This window comes from Archocentrus centrarchus, unplaced genomic scaffold (genome assembly GCF_007364275.1).
Source record: "Archocentrus centrarchus isolate MPI-CPG fArcCen1 unplaced genomic scaffold, fArcCen1 scaffold_96_ctg1, whole genome shotgun sequence".
NCBI classification, from domain to species: domain Eukaryota; kingdom Metazoa; phylum Chordata; class Actinopteri; order Cichliformes; family Cichlidae; genus Archocentrus; species Archocentrus centrarchus.
The window spans coordinates 158681-175561 of NW_022060305.1; positions in this window are offsets into that span (position 1 = coordinate 158681).

Below are 16881 nucleotides of genomic sequence, written 5' to 3' on the forward strand. Positions count from 1 at the left end.
AGTATCACTGAGCTGAATGTGAACCAACGGCCTTCCACTTTATTCCCATTTACAAACATGGCCATGAAGTCCCTGAGCTCGGACAATATGAGTCTGAATATTTCCATAAACTTCACTGCACATACACACACACACACACACACACACACACACACATACACACACACACACACACACACACACACACACACACACACACACACACACAGTTTCAGCATTATTTGGGGTTTTATATTCCTGTCACATCCCACAGAGTGACTGCTGTTAGTGTATAAAGCACCACAGACCCACCGCCCATCTTCTTCCACTTTTCCAATTCAGGCCACAGGAGGGCTGGAGCCCATCCCACCTGTCATAGGGCGAGAGGTGGGGTCCACCCCGGAGAGGTCGCCAATCTATCAGCCAATACCAATACTGACTATTAGTAAATGATTAGATAACCAATATTTGGAGCTAATATGTAGCTGCAGTAATAAATAAACATGTTGGTTCATATTCATCACACTTTGAATCTAATTTGATGTCGTTTTGTTTGGGATTATTGTCAGACTTTGTTTTATTGGTGTTTGGATCAAAACTGCATTCAGAGTCCAGTGTGATCACTTTGGGACCAACAGATTCAGCTGATGCTTCTCAACATCATCAAATAAATGATGCTGAGACATTAGGTGGAGGAAGAGGTTCATTCATTTCTTCATCTTTGATCAGCCTGGACAAATGTGGGCTGTGATCTTTCCTCCTGCTCATTCTGGAAACTGAGAGACTTCTTTAAGGAAGAAGGAATCAAATCCGTGGACATCAGTTTGTGTGTGAATGTGTGCACAAGTGTCTCTAAAGCTGACACTGTTTTGTAGTCTGGAGCCCTGTGTAACAGGCCCCGTTACAGCGGGCGTGTAAACAGATTACACTCCTGTAAAACAGGAGAAATAATGAGCAGAAGAAAACGTGCTGCCATTCGCCTGGTCAGGCTTGCCAGAATTTATTCACATAAAATAAACATCTGTTTCTTTTGTCACTTACTTCAGCCACAATTCTGTTTCTTTACTGTTCAGTCCATTAACAATGTTGACATTTAAGGGCACATACCAATACAAATAAGATTAAAATAAAGAAAGAAAAATATACTTTTCACATGAACAAAAATGGAAAAGAATGCATATCATCATGTTAAATGACTAATTATAAAGGAAGTATCTTAAATCCCTTTTCAGATAATGTACTTTTAACATTTGTTGACAATCCCCACATTAGCTTTCTGGCTTTGTATGTTCTCAGGTAAGTTAGCTCCTGACCAGAGGTGGGAAGTAACGAAGTACAAATATTTCGTTACTGAAGTAGATTTTTCAGGTATCTGTACTTTACTTAAGTATTTATTTTTCTGACTACTTTTTACTTTTACTCCCTACATTTTTACACAAGTATCGGTACTTTCTACTTCTTACATTTTCAAACAGACTCGTTACTTTTTAACACTTCAGAGAGAAGTTTGCATTTCCGGTCAGTGCGCCGTCAAACATCAAACGATCTGAGCCTAAACGGAGGAATAATAACATATAAGAGACAATCGTACTGGCGTATCCTCCATCATCGGGGCTTATCTCGTACAAAGGGATTAAATACGCAAACCCATATAATTAATGTATCATTTATAGCGCTATAATGGGGTTACAGCAGGCCGGACCGAGTCCGTAAGTTGCGCTGCGGCACATAAACAGCTTAGCTAGCGCTACTGAAGAGGAGCGAGCATGAAGGGAGTAACGTGTGGCAGGTAAATGTAACGTTTCTAAATGCTCAACAAATATAAGCAAACACACAAAGTGTGTGCAGTTTGTCACACAGTGTGTCTGCTAGCTAAAAGAAGAGCTGCTGCATTTCAGGGAGAGCAAAGAGAGAGAAGTTCACTCAGAGATGGAGAAAGAGGACAGGAGAGGAAGAAGAGAGGCTAGATTTAAAGGTAAGGACTGGAAAACAAACTGAAGTATGCTGACTTTGTGTAATTGAAAGATTCTATGAAAATGCTGCAGTTTAGTGTTTAATAAATAGGTTAGTTTGTTGTACTGTATTTACAGTAAAGCTCTGTGTTGGACTGGAGCACAGTGTTTGTGTTCATGGTCAGAGTTACAGGTTACATCAGTGCAGCAGAGATGAGTTTGAATCAAAGCTGCTGATGCTGAGATTCATTCACTGAGTCCAACATTTATGCAGCCTGTATGCTGTCAGTGTAGGGGATGGAGATCAGCTCAGATAGCTGTGAAATACTGGGTTACATCTTTGTGAATTCAGTTCATCCACACAGAGCAGTAAACCTCAGAGCAGCAGCAGCAGGTCAGCTGATCACAGCCTGCACACCAACATCATTTACTGCAGCTCACAATAGAAAGCTGTGATTCTTCTCCCCATGCAGAGCCACTACAGCTGATCTTAGGGTTCCTCCACCTTCTGAATCCCACTGTAACCCCTGAGTATCCTCATGTTGGTGTTTAGGTGGAGGCACAGTCACCCTCTGCTATGGAGGACACAGAGAATAGAGCTGTGTTTAAATTCCCTTTCACAGTTTGTGTCCTACATAAACTGAGTGCACTCATTAGGATTAAAATTTAGATTGGAATAACATTTGTATTCTCATGTAATATTATTTTATATTATTACAGTAATATATAATGAGGTTCGGTTAATTTTACACAAAAATAGCAGGTAGAAACATCCTCCAAAGAACTACTTTTACTTTCTTACTTTGAGTACATTTCAGAGCCTGTACTTTTTTACTTTTATGTAAGTAGAGAAGTTGAACCAGTACTTTGACTTTTACTAAAGTATTTTTTAACATAAGTACTTGTACTTCTACTTAACTACAGAATGTCAGTACTTTTGCCACCTCTGCTCCTGACAGTATTCAAATGGCAATCTTATTAAGGACCTCAGACCGGCTTAACATATCTTACAAACGTACTACACATAAAGATTTAAAACAGAAAAACTAAGTAGACAGGAACTGTTAATGTAACAAGCTAAAGTAAGAGAAACTCCATGTTTGTGAACACTAGTGTTCTGTGATGGGTTCAAAGAGATATATACGGTTGAGTTGTAGCCGATCAGGGTTTTATTGTAAGGATTGTTAAAGAAAAAAACAGTTAAAGCTTATTGTGTTAAAACAAGGGAGTTGAACTTAAAAAAATGATTTGTTTATTTCATTATTTATTGTTAAAAACTATGTTTAAAAAGCATTATCAGTTATCTACAAAAGGGGTCTGAATCTGGTCATCCGAGATCGATTGCTTTTGTCTCCGCCCACTAGCCTAGGGGAAATCGCGGTGTTTTCCTCATTCGAGTAAACGTTCTCAGTGAGGAAACATCGGATCATCACTTTTGTGATTATTTCTCCCCTTCAGGTATGTTGATGTGATCGATGCTACTAAGATAAGTTGTATAAATAAGTATGCTAATACTGTCCTAAGCATTCGTAAAAATATGCATATTGGTTCGAAAGTTTTGCATAGTGTGTGTGTGTGTGAGCGAGGTCCCGCTCGAGAGTTATGCTGAGCCTATGGCAGCGCCAAGTCATGCCTGTAAATGTATTTTATTCAGTTCTGGATTGTGTATGTCTTTGAAATACTTTATTCGAGTAAACGTTCTCAGTGAGGAAACATCGGATCATCACTTTTGTGATTATTTCTCCCCTTCAGGGGCGTAACATTTTGGAGGCACCCCTGGGATTGTTCCTCAGATGTCCAGCTCCCACAACCTGGTGGCTGAATTCTGAGGCAACAGAATCCCCCACACAATTCAACCCAGGCAGGCGAGGAAGGTGTTGCTGTGAGGAAAGCTGGAAGTTGGTGGTTGAGTAGCTGTTACCTGAGGCCAGTCAGAGATCATCAGGGACATTAAAGACCATCCCCCTTCAGAATGAAGTCCTGCACAGTAAAGTTTTTCTGCGTCCTGTTAACATGACGACTGTTTTGGAAGAGCTGCAGGAAGAAGTAGTAGCAGAGCTACACACCCTGAGTAGAGACAATTTACGCCGAGTTTGTGATTTCCTGAACATAGCAGGTGAGCGGAAAATAAATGTGGAAGGAAAATCCCGTCTATCACTAGTGACTCATATACTGAAACATCTTGAAAGAGATGAAGTGGCAGAGTTAGAAGATGGTGGTATGTCAGAATTGTTGCTACTGAAAGACAAAATGGCTGATTTAGTTGCAAGTACAGCAAACGGAGCTGCACAAACTGTTGAAGCTGCGGAAGGAGCAGGGATTCAGAGGGAAGCAGCGAAACAAAGGACTGCAATCCAACATGAAGTTTATGAAGGAGAACAATGTATCCCTGCTGATACTATTCCTTATGAGCCCCAGCACCATCCCCAGTCTTATGCTAGTCAGCAAGTCAGCACACAGCCCTCAGCCACTGCCCCGCCCCAGCAGCTGAGTCCATGCTGGCGCAAAGATTTCAAAATCTCAGGTCAAATTGGTGAACCAGGCCAGAAAGATAAATTAACATTTTCCAGCCTTGCTCATCAAATCGAGAATGGAATGAGTAGAGGCTGTGATTCGAGCTATTTCTCCAAGCTCACAGCTACGCAGCTACCGTATTTTTCGGACTATACGTCGCTCCGGAGTATAGGTCGCACCAGCCAAAAAATGCATAATAAAGAAGAAAAAAACATATATAGGTCGCACAGGACTATAAGTCGCACTTTTTTTTTGGGGGGGGGGGGGGGGGGGGGGGTGATAGAATCCGAGACCCAGAGCAGAAATTCCATCTTGAACGGCAATTTAAAATAATAATGGATTAAAGAACAGGACGAACACTCAGCTACATGACGCACAACGAACACGTGCTCGGTATGTTAACGTAACATTAAGTTATTCAGATAACCATAGCATAAAGAACATGCTAACAAGTTAACCAAACCATCAATCCATTGAATTCTTCATCCTCGGTGTCACTTCTAAACAATTCCGTACACTCCGTAGACGAAGCGCCGCTTCCTCTTCTGTGTCGCGTTAGTCAGACTCATCGTCAGCTGCAGTTCCAATTATTCCAGCCTTTCTGAATCCCAACAGGATGGTTTGTCACTGAAGCCCATGTTTTCTTGATCCATCCAATGACTTCCAGGAAAGTTGGGTGGCGCATTCTCCCAGTTGCCGTTAAGCTGTGCTCTCCATCCATCATCCACTGCGCCCACAGGTTACGCAAGACTGCCTTAAAGCTGCAGTTCACGGAGATGTCAAGTGGCTGGAGTATTTTGGTTCATGTGTTATAAATGTCACATATACGTCGCTCCGGAGTATAGGTCGCACCCCCAGCCAAACTATGAAAAAAATTGCGACTTATACTCCGGAAAATACGGTATTTAGAAGGGAAACCCCACCTCACTCTTCCCACACTTCGGCGCATTCTGCGCTCCCACTTCCAAGAAAAGAGTGCCACAGAGCTTTACAAGCAGCTAGCAGAACAGCAAAGAAACCCCTCAGAGTTTTCTCATGTGAGTTTTAGATTTGAGGCAGAAAGTATTGTTCGCTTCCCAAGAGTCAGAATCAGGGCTTAAGTATGATCCCGCTCTAGTCCAGCGCATGTGTTTGCACACATTACTTACTGGTCTCCACAATGACAGTATTCAAATAGATATGCAGCCTCTCCTGTTAGATGCTGAGACCTCAGATGAGCTTCTCCTAGAGAGGTTGAATGTAGCCTGTGCTACTGAGAATGAGAGAAGAAACAAAAAGAAACTTAGCAACACACAGTCATCCACAAGTGTAAGTGTAGTGCAGTCAGAAGAGAGACTACCTGTAAAGAACCCAGTAAAAGAAGCCCAAATAAGGGTTCCACCTGAATTATTGTCAGAAATACAAGAGCTTAAGTTGGGAGTAGCTTCCTTAAAAGGCCTCAGTGCAGAGATAGCCCAAATTCAAGAAACCTTACAGAAGACTAGAGCTCAGCCACAGCCCTGGGGTCCACAGACAGTGAGGTCAGAGAGAGACTCCCAGTCACCTGTTCCACAACAGCAGTCCTACAACAGCTACAGTCAGTCTCAAGTACCCCCAATACAGCATTAGTATGGACCTAATCAGTACACAAATTACCCTGTTCGTGCTCCACGAAAATGCTTTGTTTGCCAGCAGGCAGGATTGAATGAGCGCTGCATGCACTGCTTCCGGTGTGGAAGTGGAGAACATTTCCAAGCTGGGTGTAAAATCAGAACAATCAGACCGCCTAGAGAGAATCCTTTAAACAAAAGTGGTTACCACCGCAGGACAGGTGTTAACCATAAGCAATAGAGAGTCCCAGAAATGCGCAAACTGTGGCACTGGTGATTTACCTGACAAACTGAAGCAATACTCATCCTGTAAAAAGACATTCTACTGTTCGAAAGCATGTCAAAGACAAAATTGGACTGATCATAAGGGGAAATGTACTCACCTGTCAAGTACCAGGATGGCACCTTCTTACAAGTGAACGAGAGCTAATACTCCACCCCCCTTAACTCAAGTTAACCACCCCCACAAAGTCACCTCATTAGTGGGCAGGCAGTGCCTTGTTGAATGTCACCTGAATGGTCACCGACTGCAAGCATTATGGGACACAGGTTCCCAAGTTTCAATAATCGATGAACGGTGGAAAGAGGAATACTTACCAGCCACAAAACTGAGGGATGTTTCAGAGCTCCTTGACTCACCTGATAATTTGACACTGACTGCTGCAAACGGGACTGAAATGCCATATATGGGGTGGGCTGAAACCACTTTCCGATTAGCCTCTGAAACAGACCAAGCAGATGAACTGATCATCCCAGTGCTTGTGATGAAAGGCTGGCGCCTTTCTCACCCGATCATAGGCTTCAATGTTATTGAGTACATCTTGACAAAGACTGAGTAAGCTAAGCAGTATAATGCAATAAAGAAAGCCTTCCCAAGTCTCAGAAGAAACAAGGTAAGGGCTTTTATACAAGCTGTCAGTACAGAAAAAGTAAATGAATATGCAGTGAAAACAAAGAAAAATTGAGTTGTGATTCCAAAGCATAGCAGCAATCAGATTGACTGCCGTATAGCCACACAACCCTTTAAAGAGAATGTGACCTTGCTGTTTGAACCAGATCTGAACCCACAGTGGCCAGATGGTCTTGAGTTTTATGAGACGCTAGTCAGCATTAGAAAGGGTGTATTCCCAGTCACCACAGTTGATGTTTCCAACCCAACTGATCATGACATTCTGTTACCAGGGCGTACTTCCATTGGCACTGTAGAAACCATTGCGACAGTTTTGCCCACCCAGATTTTTGAGAAAGCTCCAGCCCAAGCCTCAGTAAACCATGTCGGCGTGGGGCTCACAAGTAGCAACAGTGAGCAGTGGGATCCTCCTGTGAACCTAGACCATCTTAGTGAGGATCAGAGACAGATAGTGAAGCAGATGCTTAGAGAAGCGTGCAATTCCTTCTCAAGATCAGACAATGATATTGGCTGCATTGAAAAGTTACAGATGGCCATCTCTCTTAAAGATGCTGAGCCAATCAAACGCACATACATCTCGGTTCCCAGTCCCCTGTACCAGGAAATGAAGGACTACCGTCATGATCTAATAGCACAGGGCTGGGTCAGGAAGTCAAACTCCTCGTACTCCTCACCTGTTGTGTGTGTACGAAAAAAGACGGTTCTCTTAGGCTGTGCATTGATTACAGAGGCCTGAATAGAAAAACATATCCTGACCGCCAGCCTATTCCTCGTGTCCAGGACATCATGGACAATCTAGGTGGCAAGTCTTGGTTTTCTCTGCTAGACCAGGGGAAAGCTTACCACCAGGGGTTCATGTCAGAAGAAAGCAGACCACTGACAGCTTTTGTTACCCCTTGGGGCCTTTATGAGTGGATTCGCATCCCCCTTGGGCTCATGAATGCCCCAGCAGCCTTCCAGCGCTGTATGGAAGAGTGTTTAGAGGGGCTTCGAGATAACATCTGCATTCCCTATCTTGACGACACACTAGTTTTCAGTAAAACATTTGAAGACCATGTAAATGATGTAAGAAAAGTGCTGCAATGCCTCAGAGAGTATGGCATCAAACTCAAACCAAGTAAGTGTGATCTATTTAAACGTGAGATCCGCTATCTGGGTAGAATAGTCTCTGCAGAGGGCAGCAGGATTGACCCAGCTGACTTTGAAGCTGTTAGGAAACTAAAAGACACCAGTCCTTAGACTGTGGGCCAACTCAGAAAAATCCTGGGTCTCCTCACTTATTACAGACAGTACATCAAAGACTTTTCAAAGAAAGCTAGCTGTCTTTATGAGCTCCTAAAAGCAGACGCAAAAGAAGCTCCTAACAGTAGCAGGGAAACAAAGGCAAAAATGGGGAAAGTGAGCTATGTTGTACCCTCAAAGAAGTCAATCCTGTGGGCGGACCATCACCAGCAGGTACTTGAACAACCGATTGACTGTTTGCTCCATCCACCAGTATTAGGCTTCCCTGATTTCACTCAGCCATTCATTGTACATACCGATGCATCACATCCAGGTCTAGGAGCGGTACTGTATCAAAAGCAAGATGGCAAGCTCAGAGTTATTGCTTATGGCTCTCGTAACTTGACACCTGCTGAAAAGAACTACCACCTTCATGCAGGCAAGCTAGAGTTTTTGGCTTTAAAATGGGCAATCACTGAAAAGTTTCGTGACTATCTGTACTATTCCCCAAGTTTCACTGTGTATAGTGATAACAACCCACTTACCTACATCCTTTCGACTGCAAAACTGAATGCAAACACCTCCAGGTGGGTCGCAGAGTTGGCTGACTTCCACTTCACTATAAAATACAGACCCGGGAGGGAGAACAGGGATGCTGATGCCTTGTCAAGAATGCCACTTGATCCAGAGTCACTAATGAGAGAGTGTTCTTTTTTTTTTTTTTTTTTTTTTGCCTGTCATGTCTGGCAGATCTTGCAAACAGAACTGTGATCTGAATGCATTGTTGTGCCAAACATATTTGCTATTTCAAGATGAGCTCTATAGGTTCTCTATAGGCTCCTCTTGTTACTGTGTAACCCTTTATTTTATTTGAATTATTTTTAACATGCTATTTATCAAATTGTGCCAGAAATGACAGGCTTAAGAAATAGAAAAGAGAAAAGAAAGAAAAGAGAAAGGGAAAGAGGAAGAAGAAGAAAGGGAAAAAAAAGGAGAGAAAATAGAAAAAAGAAACAGGAAAGAGTGCAAGTAAGTAAACCAAATAGTTAGCCACTTGTTAAACTTAAGATATTGACAATATCTTCAAAATTAAAGATTGTGTGGGGAAAAAAAGAAATAAATAAATAAATAAAAATAAAAGAAGAATAGTTATACAAACCAACCATTTTGTGTTATTATGTGGGTGTATGTGTTTGTGTCATGAAATGTACTTACTGTACTCCATAGCGCTCACCTCTGTGGTGATGAAGTGTTTTGAAAGACTCATCAAGACATTCATCACCTCCTCACTGCCCACCACCCTCGACCCACTACAGTTTGCATACCGGCCAGACAGATCCACAGATGACACCATATCCTTCCTCCTCCACAAGACCCTTTCACACATAGACACTGGTAAGGGGAACTATGTGAGAGTGCTGTTTGTAGATTACAGCTCAGCATTCAACACCATAGTTCCCTCCAGGCTGGTCTCTAAGCTGCTGGACCTGGGCCTGGGCCCATCCCTGTGCAGGTGGGTTCACAGCTTCCTGACCAGCAGACCACAGGTGGTACGAGTGGGTCACCTCACCTCATCCTCCCTCACCCTCAACACTGGATCCCCCCAAGGCTGTGTGCTCAGCCCTCTGCTGTACTCACTGTACACCCATGACTGCGAGGCCACGTCAGAGTCCAACGTCATCATCAAGTTTGCTGACGACACTGCTGTTGTGGGACTAATCTCTCACAATGAGGAGACAGCCTACAGGAGAGAGGTCTCCCGCCTGGAGAACTGGTGCCAGGAGAACCACCTCCTGCTCAACGTCAGCAAAACAAAGGAACTGATCGTGGACTTCAGCAGGAAGCAGCAGAGGGACTACCATCCACTTGTCATCAGTGGTGCTGAGGTGGAAAGAGTGGACACTTTCAAATACCTGGGAGTGACCATCTCACAGGACCTGTCCTGGACTCATCACATAAACAACACTGTGAAGAAGGCCAGACAGCGTCTCTACCTCCTCAGCGGCTGAAAGACTTCAAGCTCCCACTCAAGGTGCTCAGGAACTTTTACACCTGCACCATCGAGAGCATCATGCGTGGGAGCATCACCACCTGGATGGGAAACTGCACCAAGCAGGACTTCATGGCCCTAAAAAGGGTGGTTCGTTCAGCTGAACGGACCATCAGAACCACCCTCCCCAACCTGCAGGACATTTACACCAAGCAGTGCAGGCTGAGGGCCATGAAGATCCTAAAACAGCCCAGCCACCCCGGACACTCTCTCTTCTCCCTGCTCCCATCAGGCCGGCGTTACCGCTGCCTGAGGACTAAGACTGAAAGGTTGAAGAAGAGTTTTTACCCACAAGCCATCCGTCTGCTCAACTCTGAGCCCTAACTGGACCATTATTGCACAATGTAAATATTATAATTTATAAAAGTGTGTATAGTGTATAGTATATAGAGTATAGTGTATAGTGTGAATTACTTTTTTTTTTTATTTTTATTCTTCTTATTTATATGTGTGTGTATATATGGTTGCAGGTACAAAATACATTTCACTGTGCATTGTACTGTGTATAACTGTGCATGTGACAAATAAACACTATCTTATCTTACCAATGAAGGCAGAAAGCCGCAGCCCCGCCCATCAGAACCCAGAGGCAGGCAAAGAGAATCCCAGGAAGCCCAGGCCACCAGCAGCCCATCAAGACCTACGAAGACCCGCGGCCACTCATTCCAAGGACAACCGTACACCCCTCCCAGCAGACGGAGGTCTCAGATGGAGTCCCAGCAGCCAAGGAGCAAGGGCACCAGAGCATTCGAGGCAACGAGAAGCCAGCCCCCCCCCAGCGGCCAGCCCCCCGCACGGCCGGCAGCAGGGCCCCAGGGCCCCAGGGCCCCCGGCACCCGAGGGCCGCCCGAGCCCCCACAGGGCCCCCCCCACGCCGAAGAAGCCAATGCAGCCCCGCGCCGCAGCCCCCAGGGGAGCAGGTCAGCACCCACATCAGAACATCCGGCCCCACCCAGGAACCAGGAGGTACCCACACCCCAGGGGGGCAGGGGGGGAGAGGCAACCAGCAAGGAGCGGTCAGGAGGCAAGCCACCGGCCCAGACCCAGGTCCAGCCAAACATACAACCACACGTACACCGGCAAGCACACCCATGTACACATTCATGCACAAACACACTCTCCCACACACATATAAACATAGATACACCATATTCACTCGCCCACCCATACTCACAAAGACTGTGACAAATACAAAGACACACATTCATCCATAGCTACCCACTCTCTGAAGATGGGAGCGGAAACCACCCCAGGGCCAACAGTGACCCCAAGATGCCGCCAGCCCGGTCCCCAAGGAACCACCCGACCCCGACCCCGGGCGAGGCATAAGAAATCGGGGTGTGAGATGGCCCACCCCCCCTCCCCCCGCCCAACTTATAAGTGTATGTGTTTATGTTGTGAATGAATGAGGTGTATAGGGTGCAGCTAAAATTGAGGGGGCAGTTGTGCCACAAGCACCAACTGCTGGACGTCAGTGCTCGCCCACACTGCCCCCCCAAAAACCCTCCATGTCTAAAATGCAAATAAAATTTGGGGACAGACAGAAATGCGGATCTGAATGGGGCCACCTCAGCGGCCGCCCTTCATCAACCTCTGTGTAACATGCCTGCCCCAAAGGTCCTATATGTATCGTGTAGTATGTGTGCATGTGTTGTGAATTATAATGTCTATAGTGCAATTAAAAAGGAGATGCAAGTGGCCGCGTGACTCTGCACGCAGCCTCTCAACCCTACATCCTACGTGTGTGTGTGTGTGTGTGTGGGTGGGGGGGGGGGGGGGGGGGGGGTAATACCAGGAAGGTGTAAGAAAAAAAAAAAAAAAACACCCAACCTGGAAGAAGAGAGCCAGCAGTCCACTGGCTCAGTAGGCACCCCGACCTCCCACACCCCAGCACAGGGCAGGGAGGGGTGATCCCGGGGCCATGGTGACAGCATCCCAGAGCACTGCAGCACCTGAGACTGGTGCCACCGCCCCCATCATAGAGGGTAGCCCACTCTCACTAGACGCCCATTCACTCAACAATAGACACAAACAAGCGACAGGACATGCTGGCCTGAGTTGGAAATACGGTGCCCCGTCCCCACCAACCACCCCACCGCCGTCCCCACCCCCCACCCCACCCCCCGGCAGCGCAGGCACCCCAGGGCCCCAAAAGCGCAGACCGGACGTCCCAACGCAGGTTAGGTCAACCCACCCCACCCGGTGGCACGCCCGGGACAGCAGAGACCCCCCAGCGCCAGGGGGGACCCACCGGGAGCCGGCACGGCCCCAGGTCCGGGGCCCCAGGGCCCAGCCCCCAAGCCACCCAGGGAAGACCAGCCAACCGACCGGGGGCCGGCACCCATCACCCCAAACACCCCGGACCACACCCCAGGACCGCAAGGCAGCACCATCCAAGCCCCCACCACCATCAACTAGAACAGGCACACAGACATCACCAGAAGGTCGCCCCAGGACTCCAGTCTCAGGAGGCTACCAGCTACACAGGCCCCCAGAGCTCCCACCCGACCTAACCCGCCTACAAAGCACCTCAGGGGCAGAACCAACAGCCAACCACCCCCACTAAGTAATGGAGCTGATCAGTGGGAACCAAAGAGAGTCAAATTCCTCCAATTGATCTTTAGATGAAGCAGACATTCTCTCTAAACTAACATAATCTATTAATACATTTCTGTACTGAGTAATACATAGTTTATTTTTTGACTTCCAATTCATAAGGATAGTTTTCTTAGCGATGCACAAGGCGGTGAGAACTATGTGTGACATATTTGACTCCATCACTAATTCACTGATGTCACCTAAGATGCATAGTCTGGGGGAAGTTGGGACGCGACAGCTAAACCATGTGGATAGGTCTTTACATATCCTTTGCCAAAATCTCTGAACAGGTACACAAGACCACAGAGCATGTAGATAATTCTCCTCTGAATTGCTTGTACAGTGGGTGCATATGTTTGAATGTGTAAGGCCCATTTGGAACATCCTTTGTCCAGTATAGTGTGTTCTATGGAGAATTTTATATTGTAAAAGTTGTACTTGGGGTCTTTTAGTCATTTTGAAGATATTTAAACATATTTCTGTCCATAAATTTTGATCTAGGTTAACAGAAAGATCACGCTCCCATTTTGCAATTGGGAGGGAAACTGAATCATCAGTTTTCAGTAATAATTTATACAATTTTGACAACAATTTTGGGGTATAGAGGTTAAGAAATTCTGTTACCCATGTAGGTATTTCTAGATTCAACTGATTAAGGTTAAATCTTCCCTGTAAAATGGACTTAAGTTGTTGATATTCCAGAAATCTACCGTTGCCAATTCTATATTTTGACATAAGTTCTTGGAATGTAATAAGGTTTCCATCTTGGATAATATGTTCTAAATTATTTACACTCTTATCACGCCATAACGGAAAATTCAGCATTTTCTTTTTCTGACAAATATCTGGATTGTTCCAAATCGGTGTTAGCTTACAGGGGATAAGTGAAGATTTAGTTATTTTTAAAAATTCCCACCAAGCTGTCAGAGAAGTATTTATACTAAGGCTTTTATAGCAGTTATGATGTTTAATACTAGGGCTAATGAAAGGTAGATTCGAGATTTTTATTTTTCCACAAAACTCCTGTTCTAGATCCAGCCATGGGTTGTCTAATGAATTGGATTTGATCCACTTTGAAATATACTGCAACCTATTGCTTAAGAAATAGTAATAAAAGTTTGGTAATTCCAGACCTCCACTTTGTTTTGGCTTTTGTAAAGTTTTTAAGCTTATTCTTGATGGTTTGTTTTTCCATAAAAATTTTGAGATGTTTGAATCTAGTGACTTGAACCAAGGAATAGAAGGTTTATTAGGGATCAGTGAAAATAGATAATTAATTTTTGGTAAGACCATCATTTTAATGGCAGCAACTCTCCCCATGAGTGATATGGGTAAACTATTCCAACGTGTGAGATCATCCTCTATTGTTTTTAATAAGGGGATATGATTTAATCTTACCAAGGTCTGAGAGCTTGGCGGAAAAATTTATGCCTAAATATCTAATATTTCCTGACTTTAGTGGGGCCCTAGGGGTTCTATGGAAATTACAATTCAGAGGCAAAACTGTTGATTTACTCCAATTGATAGAGTAATCGGATATAGATGAGAATTTATCTATCAGTGTGATAGTCTTCAAGAGAGAAGCTTGTGAATTCCCAAGGAAAAGTAATACATCATCAGCATAAAGGCTAATTTTATGGTTCATATTTTCAGTTTGAATCCCTTTAATATTTGCATTTTGACGGATTGTTGCTGCTAGTGGCTCAATGAAAATTACAAAAAGAGAGGGAGAGAGTGGGCAGCCCTGCCTGGTGCCCCTCTGCAGACTGAAGCTTTGGGAAATGAGATCATTTGTCCTAACACGTGCATTTGGGGAGCTGTGTAGTGTTCTGATCCAGTTTATAAAGGATGAACCGAATCCAAATTTTTGTAGAACTGCTAGTAAGAATTTCCAATTTACCCGCTCAAATGTCTTTTCTGCATCTAAAGACACGACTGTCGTCTCTAATTTGTTAATAGAACAATAGTCTATTATATTTATCAGTCGACGTGTATTATTGGCTGAGTGCCGACCCTTGATAAGGGACCCTTGATGAGAGAGTGTTCTGAGGAACTGTCACCTACTACCATTGCCGCTGCTGCCCAAGCTGTTGAGGTACAAAAAGGGTCCCCTGCAACTTGGTCACTCTTGGCTGCATCTGTGTTGGTCTTGGCTGAAAACGAGTCAGCCACTGCAGCATTAGCACCTATCCCAAAAGATCAGTTAAGAGAGGCACAAAGAGCAGACTCTGTAATCTATCCTGTGTTAGAGAACAAACTTTCAGGCTCCAAGCCACCAGTTAAAGAGCTGAGGACATTTAGCCCAAAGACAAAGTGTCTGTTCAGAGAATGGGACAAATTGTCACTAGACAGTGATGGCCTTCTGTTTAGGACCACCAGTGCTCGTAAGCAATTGGTGCTGCCAGAAAGGTACAAGAGCAGAGTATTAAGAGAGTTGCATGATAACATGGGCCACCAAGGCACCGACCGCACAGTGTCACTGATTCGTGACCGCTTCTTCTGGCCATATATGCAATCCGACATAGAGCACTATGTGACTAGAGCCTGCACCTGCCTAAAACAAAAAAAAGCCCTGCCACGACATCAGAGCTCTGTTGACAAATATTGTAGCAACACAACCCTTTGAATTAGTGTGTATTGATTTTCTCCATCTTGAGCGATGCAAGGGAGGATACGAATACATCCTCGTTATTGTTGATCACTTCACGCGTTTTGCTCAAGCATACGCCACCACATCAAAGTCAGGAAAAACTGCTGCAAACTTGATCTTCAATGACTTTGCTTTAAAGTTTGGCTTTCCCTCTCGCATCCATCATGACCAAGGGGGAGAGTTTGAGAATCAGCTGTTCAGCCAGTTAAAGAGGTTAAGTGGAGTGGCTGGATCTAGGACAACGCCTTATCACCCAATGGGGAATGGTCAAGTGGAACGCATGAACAGGACATTGTTGCAAATGCTTAAGACACTGACTGAGACACAGAAATCAAACTGGAAGGAGTCTCTGAACAAGCTGGTGTATGCCTACAACTGTACCCGCTGTGAAGTGACTGGTTATTCACCATTCTATCTATGTATGGGAGATCACCCAGGCTCCCAGTTGACATGCTTTTTGGGCTGCACACACAGTCAAGTCCCAGTGACCAGCGTGACTATGTGAAAAAATGGAAGCATGGTATGGAGGAAGCCTATGCCATTGCAAATCAAAACGCTCAAAAAGCTGCTGAAAGGAGTAAAAGGTACTATGACAAGGGCGTAAGAAGCTCGGTGCTACAACCGGGTGAACGTGTCCTGGTTAAGAATCTGACACCCAGAGGGGGTCCAGGCAAACTCCGTAGCTACTGGGAGGACATAGTTCATGTAGTAGTGAGACAGATGCAGTCTGACTTGCCAATTTATGAAGTGAAACCTGAAAGAGGAGGAGGACGCTCTAGGGTCCTGCACAGAAACCTGTTAATGCCCTGTGATCACTTGCCTTTTCAAACACAGCCAGAGCCCTCTGAGAAGGAGCAAAAGAAGCAGAAAAGAGGGGCCCGGCCTGATATACAAACTCAGGAGTCAGATGAAGAGAGTGGGGATGAGTATGAGCTTCACTATGAACCACTCCCAGCGCACACAGTGCCAACAGAGAGAAACCAGGTTCTGGATGAATCGGAGATGGCAGGAGAGCAAGCTAGAGTGCCAGCTTGTGTTTCACCACCAGCACAGCTTCCTCAGGAAGAGCACCTGGAGCAGTTCAGTGAGCTTAATGACAATCAGCTTCGAGAGGAAATTGACTTACCTGCTGAAAATCTACCTGACGGGAACTCACTGGATGCTTCCCCATCCTCAAGTGCAGCCGCTGAACCTGAAAAGACACCTTACCAGCTGCCACAGAGAGAGAGACATCCACCGAAACGCATGACTTATGATCAGCTGGGCATCCCTTCCTGTTACAGCATCCAGCCAGCATCTCAGTTACCACCTGTCTGTCACGTACCAGGACTGGTCCCATGGTTGCCACCCCTACAGCCATACTACTTCCAGCCTCCCATCATGCATGGACTGAGTCCACAGACTGTTGGTGGGCAACA